This window comes from Phoca vitulina, unplaced genomic scaffold (genome assembly GCF_004348235.1).
Source record: "Phoca vitulina isolate PV1807 unplaced genomic scaffold, GSC_HSeal_1.0 scaffold5, whole genome shotgun sequence".
Lineage (NCBI taxonomy): Eukaryota > Metazoa > Chordata > Mammalia > Carnivora > Phocidae > Phoca > Phoca vitulina.
Window position 1 is genome coordinate 59,926,233 of NW_022589708.1, and position 12,851 is coordinate 59,939,083.

Below are 12,851 nucleotides of genomic sequence, written 5' to 3' on the forward strand. Positions count from 1 at the left end.
GATGAGTTTTAGTCTGTACATAGAGATATAGGGTAGGTGGCAAGAAAGGCCATGGCAAGATAAACAGCTTACTCCTAAATAAGCACAAGAAAAACAGTTATGAAGGTCCTGAGGTCTAGCACAGACCCAATACCATAAGTCACATCAGCAGAAAGGCATAAACTTTAGCCTACTGAATAAAAACAAATGCCTTTCAACCAACTACAGTTAGGATTCAGAGTGTAACTTGTTGATATATGTGAATAGTTATACATAGTTTTATGTGCATAAATCTACTTTATAGATAAATACAGAAATTTAAAGTACTGAAGAAAATCTTGATACGAATGTAGTAAAATCTATAGAATGAATGTAAAAATAATGTCTTAAAATTAAAACTTCTGTTCAAAGTATGAGTTGTTGCCTATGAAAAGCAAATTCTCTGAAAAGATAAAAATGAAAAAAATTATTCTTCTCCCTGAGTAATCTACAGATATCAGAACTCTTCAATGTGGTGATATGATAGCTGTGTCAGGTGAAATACACACTTAAATTTATGCATCTGAGTTTTACCAAAAATGTTGTTAACCTTGGGAAGAAGGATAACTAAGAGTTTAAATATTCTTTCTTGAATAACTAAAACATCTCCATAATTTCTTTGCAATTTTTTATATCCAATATATAAACCCTTTAAGGTAAACAATAGAGATCTTTGGTTTAAATATTAAAGTGATGATTCTGGAATTATATGGTAAAATAAACAAGTGCTATGTTTTATGGCTCAGCCATCTTAGGAGACAATATGCATTATTTTATATAAGTTCTATTTATTTTCCATGATATACTTACTTTATATAAATTATACAAAATTGCCCTCTGATTAGGTTGAAATACATTTTCTAAGAGAGATTTCTGTCTATAAAGGCATTCTTATCTATTTTACAGTGAAATAGCAAATGCCATATTTTGATCTTTGAAATACCAATTTATATTAAAGAGACTGAGCTTTTATATCTCATGGCTAGAAAAACAAAAACACAAAAATGGCATCTTAAGCAATATGTATTTAAATGGAATGGAGCTTCAACATGGCAAGTTTTTAAATTAGCAAAGTATTACCAGCCACACCTGGTAAGATCAAACAGGCAATATTTTACAATCGAATTTAAATTCCAGAAAAATGCATTAGAAATGTAAAAGGCTGGCTCTGCATCTATTTGAGCGAGGTCATTGTCACCACTATAATATTTTAAGAGGTCTCTTGTGAACTAAAAATGTGGGAAATCACTTAAAAGGACAGAGCCACACTTGGAAATATTTAGTTCATGATATGTGTCATATGGGTTTTGGGAGAGTAGTCCACATGTGGAAATTCATTCTACCAGCCCAAGAAAAGAAAATGCTTTCACTCTAACGATTTTGATGAGGATTATGATGACAGTCGTTTTTGTCACCTACAATTTACCAGCTTAGCAGAATTTCCAGATATGAACATTGTATGGATTTTACAAAGTTCTTTCATTTAAGAAATGAATTTTGAAAACAAAAAAGTGAAACAAATACAAGTTGACTCCATGAGTCCTTAGCTCTCCTCTACAATCCTATTTAGTCTCAGTCTAGAAAAAGCCAGGCCTGACATCGATGGAGCACTGAGCAACCCAGACTGTCCATCCATCTGTCCATCCCATCTATCTGACTATCCATCCAACCATCCATCCATCCACCCATCTATCTATCTGACTCTCCATCCAACCATCCATCCATACACCCATCCAATCATCCACAATATTTTTGAGAGAACAATTATGGTGACTGAATTGAGTTTTAATTTATTCATATAAATTATGTGGTTTATTCATTAATATTCAGTAAATGAATATTTATTGATATGTTGTTTATTCTTATAAATTATGTTGTCTCTACAACAAACTAATAATAATGAACAATTATACTTAACATTTATAAATAAATCACAACTTTTCAAAGTCCTTTGTCCTACTCATGTCAGCTAATCCAAGCTTGGTGTCAGTGGGATCTAAAATGGAGTGATTATCCTCCCCTTGTGCAGATAAGATTAAAAAGTCAAAAGCTAAGGGACATATCTGCGTTCACTCTATAAGTTAGCCCTAGAACCAGAGCTAGAACTCATGTTTTCGGACACCTGATGCTGTCTGCTTCTTACTTTGATTCCCTGGTTCTATCTTTACTTCAAGGAGGCAAAAGAAGCCATATGATCTCTCCCATGCCCTCTTGTGAGGAGGGGGAAAAAACTAGCTATGAGTCATAATATGAGTAATGAGTAAAACAATGTGACATGGTATGAAGACCATAAGCACTGGAATCAGTAATGAGTAAAACAATGTGACATGGTATGAAGACCATAAGCATTGGAATCAGGCAGAAAAAGGTTTATATCTTGGTATCAACACTGCTTTCAGCAAGAGTTTGGGCAAGTCTCTACACCTCTCTGAGCCTCAGTTTCCCCATCTTTAAAATGAGGATAGTAATACTATTTTTTGCAGGCTTTTAAGTAATAATCAAATGAGGTGCTTATAGCATACACATAGTCTCAGGGCACCTGGGTGGTTCAGTCAGTTAAGCATCTGCCTTCAGCTCAGGTCATGATCTCTGAGTCCTGGGATTGAGCCCCGCATCTGGCTCCCCGCTCAGCAGAGAATCTGCTTCTCCCTCTTCCTCTGCCCCTCTCCTCCCACCTCACTCATGCTCTCTTTGTCTCTCTCTCTCTCTCTCTCTCTCTCCTCTAAAATAATAAATAAAATTTAAAAAATACATACATGTAGTTTCTGACATGTGGTGAATAACAGTGAATAAGTGGGAGATATTTTCTATTAATAAAGGGGAAGATTGAACAAGCTAGACAATAAACATTGATGTAAAGTAGCCCAGTTTACTGGTCTCTATTGATTGTCCTATGAGAATCCCAGCCTTGTGGTCACTAGATCCCTTGGGTGACACACAGTAAGGCTGAGCAATAAATAGCCAGTCTGCCAACCCAGTTAAGGACCCATAGCATATGGTGCCCATAACATGGTCCCAGAAACATAAGGTGAGCCCTCAACACTGTCTAGACCAGAGGTCACAAGCTCTGGATCCAGCCTCATAAATTAAATGAAAGAAGCAGGCTGAGGTTTGACCGTGGGAAAATGGAAAGCATGCATCCTCTTGGAAGGAGGGAGCAACCCTGAACTCCAGGAGACTAGGAGGGGGGTGGGTTGGGGAGAGCACATCCACATCCCAGTTGGGCACACAGACCGTTATTTGGGACTCTATTCTGCACCTCCAGGTAAGGGAAAGAACTCACTGGATTTCAAAGGAAAGCATAATAGCTTTTCAGTTCATATCCGTCTGCCTTTCTGTTCACATCCAATCACATGAATGACTTTCTGAACATAGAACAGAGTATCTACATTCTTACTGCCCTAAGGTAGCAGGGTGACAAAGTTGGGTGATCAGAATATTGAACTGTGCAAGAAAATTCTTTGTGCTCTTAACACGCATCCTTTGATGGAGTCTTAACTTATTTCTAAGTTAAGTGTCTGCTGGCCACAGTCTCCTGATGGACCCCCTGGGAAAGAATCTTCCTTCCAGCTGGAGTCCTGGAAGTGGCTAAGTTGACCCCGAGAAACTTGTTTGCCTACATCTTTAGACTATGAGTTGTATAACCGGCTGTTTTTCTCTTGTAGTGACTGCCAAGAAGCTGACAGCCAAATTTTCTAGCAACTCTTTATATGTATTTTGTGTACTTATCTTAGTCCTGCCTTCATATTAATTTTTTTGAAAAATCATAAATTTATTATTGAAGTGTAATTGATGTACAGTGTTATGTTAGTTTCAGGTGTACAGCATATTGATTTAACAATTCATTGTGATACTAGGATAAATATAATCACCATTGGTCACCATTCAAAATTATTATAATATTGTTGACTATATTTCCTATGCTGTACTTCTCATCCTCATAACTTATTTTTTTATTCTTTTTTTATTATGTTATGTTAATCACCATACATTACATCATTAGTTTTTGATGTAGTGTTCCATGATTCATTGTTTGTTTATACCACCCAGTGCTCCATTCAGTACGTGCCTTCTTTAATACCCATCACCAGGCTAACCCCTCCCCCCTCCCCTCTAGAACCCTCAGTTTGTTTCTCATAACTTATTTTATAACTGGAAGTTTGTACCTCTTAATGCCCTTTATCTATTTCACCCATCCCCCCACCTGCCTCCATCTGGCAACCACCACTTTGTTCTTTGTATTTAAGAGTCTGTCTGTTTGTAAGTGTGTTCATTTGTTTTGCTTTTTATATTTTACATATAAGTAAAATAATATGGTATTTGTCTTTCTCTGACCAACTTATTTCACTTAGCATAATACACTCTAGGCCCATCAATGTTGTCACAAATGGCAAGATTTCTTCTTTTTTGTGGCCAAGTAATATCCCATTGCATATATATACATATATATATATACCACATTTTCTTTATCCATTCATCCATGGATAGACACTTGGGTTACTTCCATATCTTGGCTATTGTAAATAATGCTCAATAAACCAGGGATGCATATGTCTTTTTGAGGTAATTTTTTCATTTATTTGAGTAAATACCCAGTAATGGAATTACTATGTCATATGGTATTTCTATTTTTAATTCTTGGAGGAATCTCCATATTGTTTTCCACAGTGGTCACAACAATTTGTATTCCCATCAATAGTGCGTGAGAGTTCCCTTTTCTCCATATTCTCGCCAACACTTGTTATTTCTTATCTTTTTAGTACTAGACATTCTGATAGGTGTGAGATGATATCTCATGGTTTCGATTTCCATTTCCTTGATAATTAGTGATGTTGAGCATCTTTTCATGTGTCTGTTGGCCATCTGTATGTCTTCTCTGGAAATATGTCTACTCAGGTTCTCTTCCCACTTTTTCATCAGATATTTTTTTGAGTTGTATATGTTCTTTATATATTTTGGATATTAACTCCTTAACACATATATCATTTGCAGATGTCTTCTCCAGTTCAGTAGGTTGCCTTTCTGCTTTGTTTATGGTTTCCTTTTTGGTGCAAAAACTTTTTATTTTGGTATAGTCCAAATGGTTTATTTTTGCTTTTTTTTTCCCTTGCCTGAGGAGACATATTTCTAAATATGTTGCTAAGGCTGATGTCAAAGATTACTGCCTATGTTTTCTTTTAGGAGTTTTGTGGTTTCATGTCTCACATATAGGTTTTTAATCCATTTTGAGTTTATTTTTGTGTATGGTATAAGAAAGTGGTCCAGTTTCATTCTTTTGCATGTAGCTGTCCAGTTTTCCCAACAATATTTATTGAAAAGGCTGTCTTTTCCCCATTGTATAGTCTTGCCTCCTTTGTCATCAATTAATTGGCCATATAGGCATGGGTTTATTTCTAGGGTGTTCTATTGATCTATGTATCTATTTTTGCACTTGTACCTTACTGTTTTGATTTCTATAGCTTTGTATCACAATCTGGGATTATGATACCTTCAGCTTTGTGCTTCTTTCTCAAGACTGCTTTGGCTATTTGGGTTTTTTTTATGGTTCCATACAGATTTTAGGATTACTTGTTCTAGGGATTACATTGAATCTGTAGATCGTTTTGGGCAATATGGACATTTTGATAATAATAATTTTTCCAATCCATGAGCATATTATTTTTTTATTCCTGATTCTGATTTTCTCCTTACATATTTTTATTTTGCTATACTGCATCTATTTTAGTTAGCCCCTTAAATCCCATTTTTGGAATGTGCTGTGGCAAGAATCAATTTTAAAAATAAATAGAAATAGAATTCTGCTCAGCAATTTAAAGGAAAAAGCTATTGATACATGCAACAGTTTGGATGGGTCTCAAGGACATTATGTTTAGTATAAAAATCCAATCTCAAAAGGTGACATACTGTATGATTCCATTTATATAAGATTCTTGAAAGGCAAAATTATAGAGCTGGAGAACAGATTAGTGATTGTCAGAGGACAGAGATATAGTGAGTGGAGAAGGTGGGTTCAACTGTAGAAGGGCAGCACAAGAGAGGTCCTTGGAGTGATGGAACAGCTCTGTATCTTGATTGTGGTGGTGGTGACGGAAATTTTTAATGGAATCAAATTGCATAGAACTACACACACACACACAAGGACATGTAAAAACTGATGAAAACTGAGTAAGGTCTGTAATCTGGTTAGCACTATTGTACCAATGGCAGTTTCCTAGTTTTGCTGTTGTACCACCATCATATAAGATGGCATCATGGGGGAAAGTTGGGTGAAGAGTTCACAAAACCCATGTGCTGTATTTTGCAACTTCCTATGAATCTATAGTCTCTGGATAATCTATGAATATAATCTATAGATCTAGAATTATTTCAAAGTAAAAGATTAACAAGTAAATAGATGCATGACAAAGAGTAACCTGGATACATATAAAAGCGCCTGAGTTATTTATTTGGCAAATTCTTTTCTTTGCTAGTGATATTGATTTTGCTAAGTGCCCTTCATTTTCCCAGGAACTCACTTCATTTGTAGTAAACAGTTTTAAAACCTGTAGCTGAAGCACTCTGGGAAATTGTGATGTAATAATTAGTCAGTGCTCAAAAAACCCACTTGGGAATGTGTTAGATAAGTAATTATTGCTTAGAACTAGATGTCACTCTGGAATTTCTTATTTTTACCGGTACCCATTGCTAATAGAGAAATCTTTCCACTCACAGTCCTTTTGAGCCTACTGAAATGAATAAAAGAAAATGAGAAGGGACACCTAAAATTATGTATATATTGATATAGAAAATTACACATATACACATACATACACACTCCTACTGAACATGATTGGATTTGTTGTCAATTATTTTTCAGTTATTTCCATACTGACCAGATCAACTATTGAGCAGGTTCAGTCATCAAAACACCTGGAAACAATGGAACAGCTACAGATCGCATTTAGAATAGATGCTGTTTTGCATAGAGTTAGACCAAAGTTAATGAATAAATTTGAAGTAAACTGTCCCACAGGCCCACTTAGGCTGCATGTGAGTTTGTGAATGTTCTGTGACTTAATGTCGAAGCAAGCCCTGAGAATAGGAGCAAAACAGTAGTCAATGCAACTTCATAACAGTAATTCCAGGCCCATTAACTTTATAGCTCCTGATACTACTAAATAGCAAAAATACCCACCTTTTTATAAGAAAATTCAAAAGTTTGGTTTTGAGAACAGAAAGAATTGTTAAAGTGGCTACAAAAAAATGCAGAATTTCGTAATATAGAGTGGTGTGGGTAACATAGCAACCATTTACATATAATTAAGCAAAAATATGAGGGAAATTACATCAATTCTGAGAACCAGTTCCAATGTGTATGTGTGTTTGGGGGTGGAGGGGTTCCTCCACACCACTATGCAATTCTTTGACACCAGTTGGGTGTTCTACAATTCAACTGAATTCGGATACTTCCAGCCGGAGGAAGCATCAAGTTAACCCACAGGTTAAGAGCTCAGTCCCACAAAATGCCTTCCCTAATTCAGATGCCAGTCCCAAGCCCCAGGTGATACCTGTGCTTCTGACTGACTGGCTGAAAACCAGATGTTCCCATCAGCTCCTCCTTGGGTTCTATTAATTTGTTCCCAGAACCCAGGAAACTAACACTCACTAGATTATTGGTTTATTACAAAGGATGTTAAGGGATATGAATTAATAGCCCAATGAAGAGATACACAGGGCAAGGTCCCAAGGAAAGGAGCTCTGCCCTCATGAAGTTTGGGACCTGGCACATGGAAGCATTCTAGTTTGCCAACCTGGAAGCTCAGAACGTTGTCTCAGAATTGAACTATATATATGTGTATGTAGCAGGAATTCCTGTATTCCATACACATATAGTTCAATTCTGAGACACGTTCAAAATGTGAACTCTGTCACATTTTGTGTTCTTATAGAGGCTTCATTACATAGGCATGATTGGGTATATCATTGGCCACTGGCTCTCCGTTCAACCTCCAGCCCCTGTCTCCTCCCAGAAGGTTGGGTGGGACTGAAAGTTCCAACTCTCTAAACACAAGATTGATTCCACTGGCAATTAGCCCCCATCCTGTGGTGCTTTCCAAAAGCACCTCATTAACATAACATAATACACTTTTACAGTTCTCAACACTTAGAAAATTCCAAGAGTTTTAAAAGCTCTACAAGGTTTATCTCATTTTCTCCCTTTTTTGGTCTTTCAAACAACATTGCCTCAAGGCAGGAAAATGGATAGAAGAGCTTTATTCATATTCTTCTAGGTATAACTATTCATTCAATGTGAGTGTAAACAGTATCCCTGCTATGTACACATATAGTCCAATTCTGAGTTACACAGGAAATAGGTGACTAACAAATGTCATATAGTCTGAGACTATATGAAAGGCAAAAGAAAATACGAAAAATTGAGAAAAAGAACCAGAAACCAACATCCATTTATTTATGTATAAAATAGTGTTTAGATACAAAAACCATAATGCAGTTAATAGCCTTATGAATGCCTTTGCCCTCAAATTCTATGGAATATGGTCCAAGACATGGAGAAGATTGAGACTGAGAGGACAAGATGCTGAAGACAGAGGATTGAATGAGATTGTGTATAAAATACCTGTCACATCAGCACTACCCAAATTATAAAGGTGACATGAACAGTTTCATGTGTGAGAATCACTGTATTTTTCATTTGAGCAAATCAACAAATGAACCAAACTCATTTGATGAACTCTTCAAGGTGAGTCAGTGGATATCTCGAAGGATGTTAACTTTCCAAATTATTCTATTGCTTTCTTCATGTTTGGGATTATAGCACCTCACCTCAGATGTACTTCCTTGCCTTCCCACTAGCCCAGACACACACACACACACACACACACACACCAGATTGTTCCAAGTGTATCCTGTACTCTTATGCTACATTCAGAGCTGCAGTGACACATGCAGGAAAGAGAAGGGGATTTTGTAGAACCTCTTTTCTTCTCTTTGGATCAAACTTAAGTCAGTGGTTTTCTGTGACTTGTATCTAGGATCACTGTGAATTTACTTCTGTACCAGATACTCTTTAAGCTCCATAGACTTTTCTTAATGCTTTTTTAAGGAAAAAGACAATGAATCCATAATGATTATCAAAGTCTTCACCAAGGCAAGGGGAACAATTAGTGTTACTTCTGTGCTGGAAAAATTTCTGCCAATCTTGAAAGTATCTCCTGACTTATGACTAAGATCAGATATGAGCTTATCTATAAGAAGAGAAACTTATAAACTATGGCTCAGCTTTAAATATCACTTCTCTTGAGTATAGTAGTAAACAAGTCACATCAGACAAAGGTAAGCTCTCTGGTAACACATGCCAGGGCTATCATAGCCCAGACCTTTGGTTCTTATGTGTATTTAAGTGCAACCAGGACTGTGGTAAATTTCTTGGCTGTAGAATAGAATACTGGGATCCCTAGTTAGGATACCCAGATTATATGGAACACTTCTTATTTGAAGTTCTGCTAAATTAAATGTGTCTTGAAACTCATGGGTCCAAAGAATTTATATTCCTCTCAGATAGATTTACTACATAAGTATCTGGCACTGGAGCATGAAGAACAATGAAAAATGGTGCTGACTGTTGGAGGGAATTTTTAGATGTGAATGACTTGATTCTCACAGTCCTATGCTCTGTATGAAACAAGTATCTTACAGTTTTCTACTCACCAAAGGCCTTCATTTAAACCAAGAACACTAACCTACTTTGGAGAGAAACTATGCCAGTTAGAAGAGTGAGAGAGCACTTATATGGGGGAAGAGAACAGATTCAGAAGAGGCAAAAGAAAATGGAACACAGCCAAAGGAACCTGAAGATAGTTTCTATGTCAGCATAAGGCATGCCATCAAAAGATGTAGAGGAGTTTGATCTGGAAGCTCATGGAACTTCCAAAGAAGTAGAGAAAGCAGTGAGGAGACCATCGAAGGAAGAGAGAAGGTGTGTAGATACCATCTTGTCATTGTTTGTCCATCCCTACTTAGGAAGTTCCCAGTATGGCCCCTATTTGTATTCCATAAGCAAATGTGTTTCCACCATCCAGAAATCTGTTATGGAGCTTTGAAACATAAGAGTCTAGAGGAATAGAAGCATGAAGTATCCAAAGAAATCCAACAGAGAAAATATCAGATGACTCAAATTTTTCTCAGCATTATGAAGAGACATCCAGAATCTGTCCTTATGCAAATATCACATACTGCTTAAGGCACTACATGGTCTTAAACAAACAAACAAAAAAACTACAGCCTGACTCCAAGATGCCAAATCTCTCCAGACATTGCTGGAGTCACAAAAATGTGGGAATTTTTATTAAGATTGTTGTTATTGTTGTTGTTGTTGATGATGATGATATGGCTATGGAAGAAAATAGTCCACAATAATAAAGTTTAAAATGTGTCTTTTTAAACAGACACTTATGTAACATTCGAGGTAAAGGGAAAGAGGAAGAAGACTACAAGGAAAAGCTGAGGAAAAAAGGACTACTCTTCAGAGTGACTTTGTCTGGCCCTGTCATTGTTATAATGAGCATCATGATCATTAACCATTTATTGAATAGTAGCTACATGACTGTTTTTAACCCAACACTTAACCAAAATGTTCTAAATAATTTAATCCTTAAAATTGTCCTTTTAACTTTTTTCTTTGTGTTTAGATAGTTACTGAAAGATGTAAGACTAGGAGAATACTGGAGGGATCAAATCCCCCAATAAAATGCCACTTCTGATGGCATTTAGGGTCCACTCAGATAATCTCAGAAAATCTAATTTCATTATCTGTAATGTAATCACCTCTGTTACTATCTAAGGTCATATTTATTTTGGGGGGGATATATGGTAATTGTCACGCATTCTACTGATTAGGACATGGACATACCCTTTGGGGGCCACCATTCAATCCACTACAATGGTCAATAAGCACATAAATTTAGGCCATTACAGGATGGCCTTATGAAGAAAACAGAGCAGGGAGAAGGGATAAGAGAGTGACAGGGGATGCTATCTTTGATAAGGGAGGGCCTCTTTAATGAGGGGCATTGGAGTAGAGACCTACTTGAAGTAGTTGGGAGAGAAGTCTTTCAGGCAGAGGAATGAGTAACACAAAGGCCCTAAAACTAGTTGTCTTTGAAGAGGTGAGAACCGATGTTGTTAGAGTAGAAATGTAGTAGGAGATGGGTCAGAGGCAGAATTTGAATTTTATTCTGAGTAAAAAGGGAAGCCATTGGCTTGACAGTAGAGGAGTAATCAGTCTGATTTATACTACTGTGACTGATAGAGAATAAATAACAGGGAGAGGGCACTGAACTAGTGTGACCATTGAAGAAAGTACTGTGATACTGCAGGCAGGAGTAGGACTAGCGTAGTGGCTATGGAGATGGTGAGAAGTGATGATTTGGGATATATTTTGAAGGTTGAGCCATTAGGATTTGCTGACTGAGTGGCTATATGTGAGAGTAATAGAAGAGTCAAGGATGATTTTAATGTTCTTTTTGTGTATGTGGCTGGAAGGATATAAGTCACCACCAAGTAAGAGTTAGAAGATGTGGTGGGGAGAAAAGCAGATTTGGGGATCAAGAATTCTGTTTTGGAATTGAAAAGCCCTTTAAACATTCAAGTAGAGATACTCTATAGTGATTTGGCTACAGGAATCTGGAGTTCAGGGTGAAAGACATATGTCTTGGCATCATTGGTGAATAGCTGGTATTTTAAATCACTGTGGAGTAAGTGTAAAATAGAAAAAGGACCAAGACCAAGACTGAGGAACTCTAAAATTAAGAAGTCAGGGCAATGTGGAGGAAATAAGAAACAGTTCTGGGAGTGAGTTAGTGAAGTAAAATCAAGAAAGTCTGCTGACCTGAAAACCAAAATAAGATGACTCAAGGAGGGAGTAGTCAACCATGTCAAAAGCTGCTGATAGATCAAGTAAGATGAGGATTGAGAATTTACCATGAATTTATCAGTGGGCAGTCAATGGGAATCGTGACAAGAACATTTTTGGTGGAGTGTGGGCACAAAATTCATCTAGAGTGAGCTCAGAAGGGAATTGGGAAAAAAAGAATTGTAGACAACTAATTTGGACAACTGCCATGAGTTTTCCTCTTAAGGGGAGGAGAGAAATAAAGTAGTAGCTGGGGGAATTGTTTTTCAAAGATTGGAGGAATTACTATAAGATAATAGCACGCTGATAGAAATGCTCCTATTGAGAGGCAAGAATTGATACTGCAGGCAAAAGAATGAGTACAAAAGGGAAGTGCTCAAGTAAGTGAGAGGAAACAGGGTCCAGTGCCTGAGTGGTCAGTCAGCTTTGGGCAGGAGTAGGACATGTCTTTCTTATAACAAAGGGGAACTCAGTATATGGTTGATCTGTTAGTGTGAAGATGAACATGTTTTTCTGAGGGCTTTTTTTTTCCCTATGCAATGAAAGACAAGGTCATCAGCTGAGAATGAGGAGAATGGAGAAGGAACAAGTGTGAGAAGGTGTGGAACAACCTTCCTGAGAAAGTAAATTGTCAAGCACAGCATTGAATTATCTAGTGAATTTTCTAGGACATCACTATCCGTAGAAATAGAATGCAAGCCGTGTACGGAATTTCAAACTTTCTAGCAGCCACCTTAAAAGGGTAAAATAAAACTGGTAAAATTATTTTTAATAATATATTTTATTTAACCAAATATATTCAAAGTATTATCATTTCAGCATGTATCAGTATTAAAAAATGAGATCTTTTACATTCTTTTTTTTTTAGCATTAACTTCTTAAAAGCCAGTGTGCATTTTACATTTTCAAGCATATCTCAGTT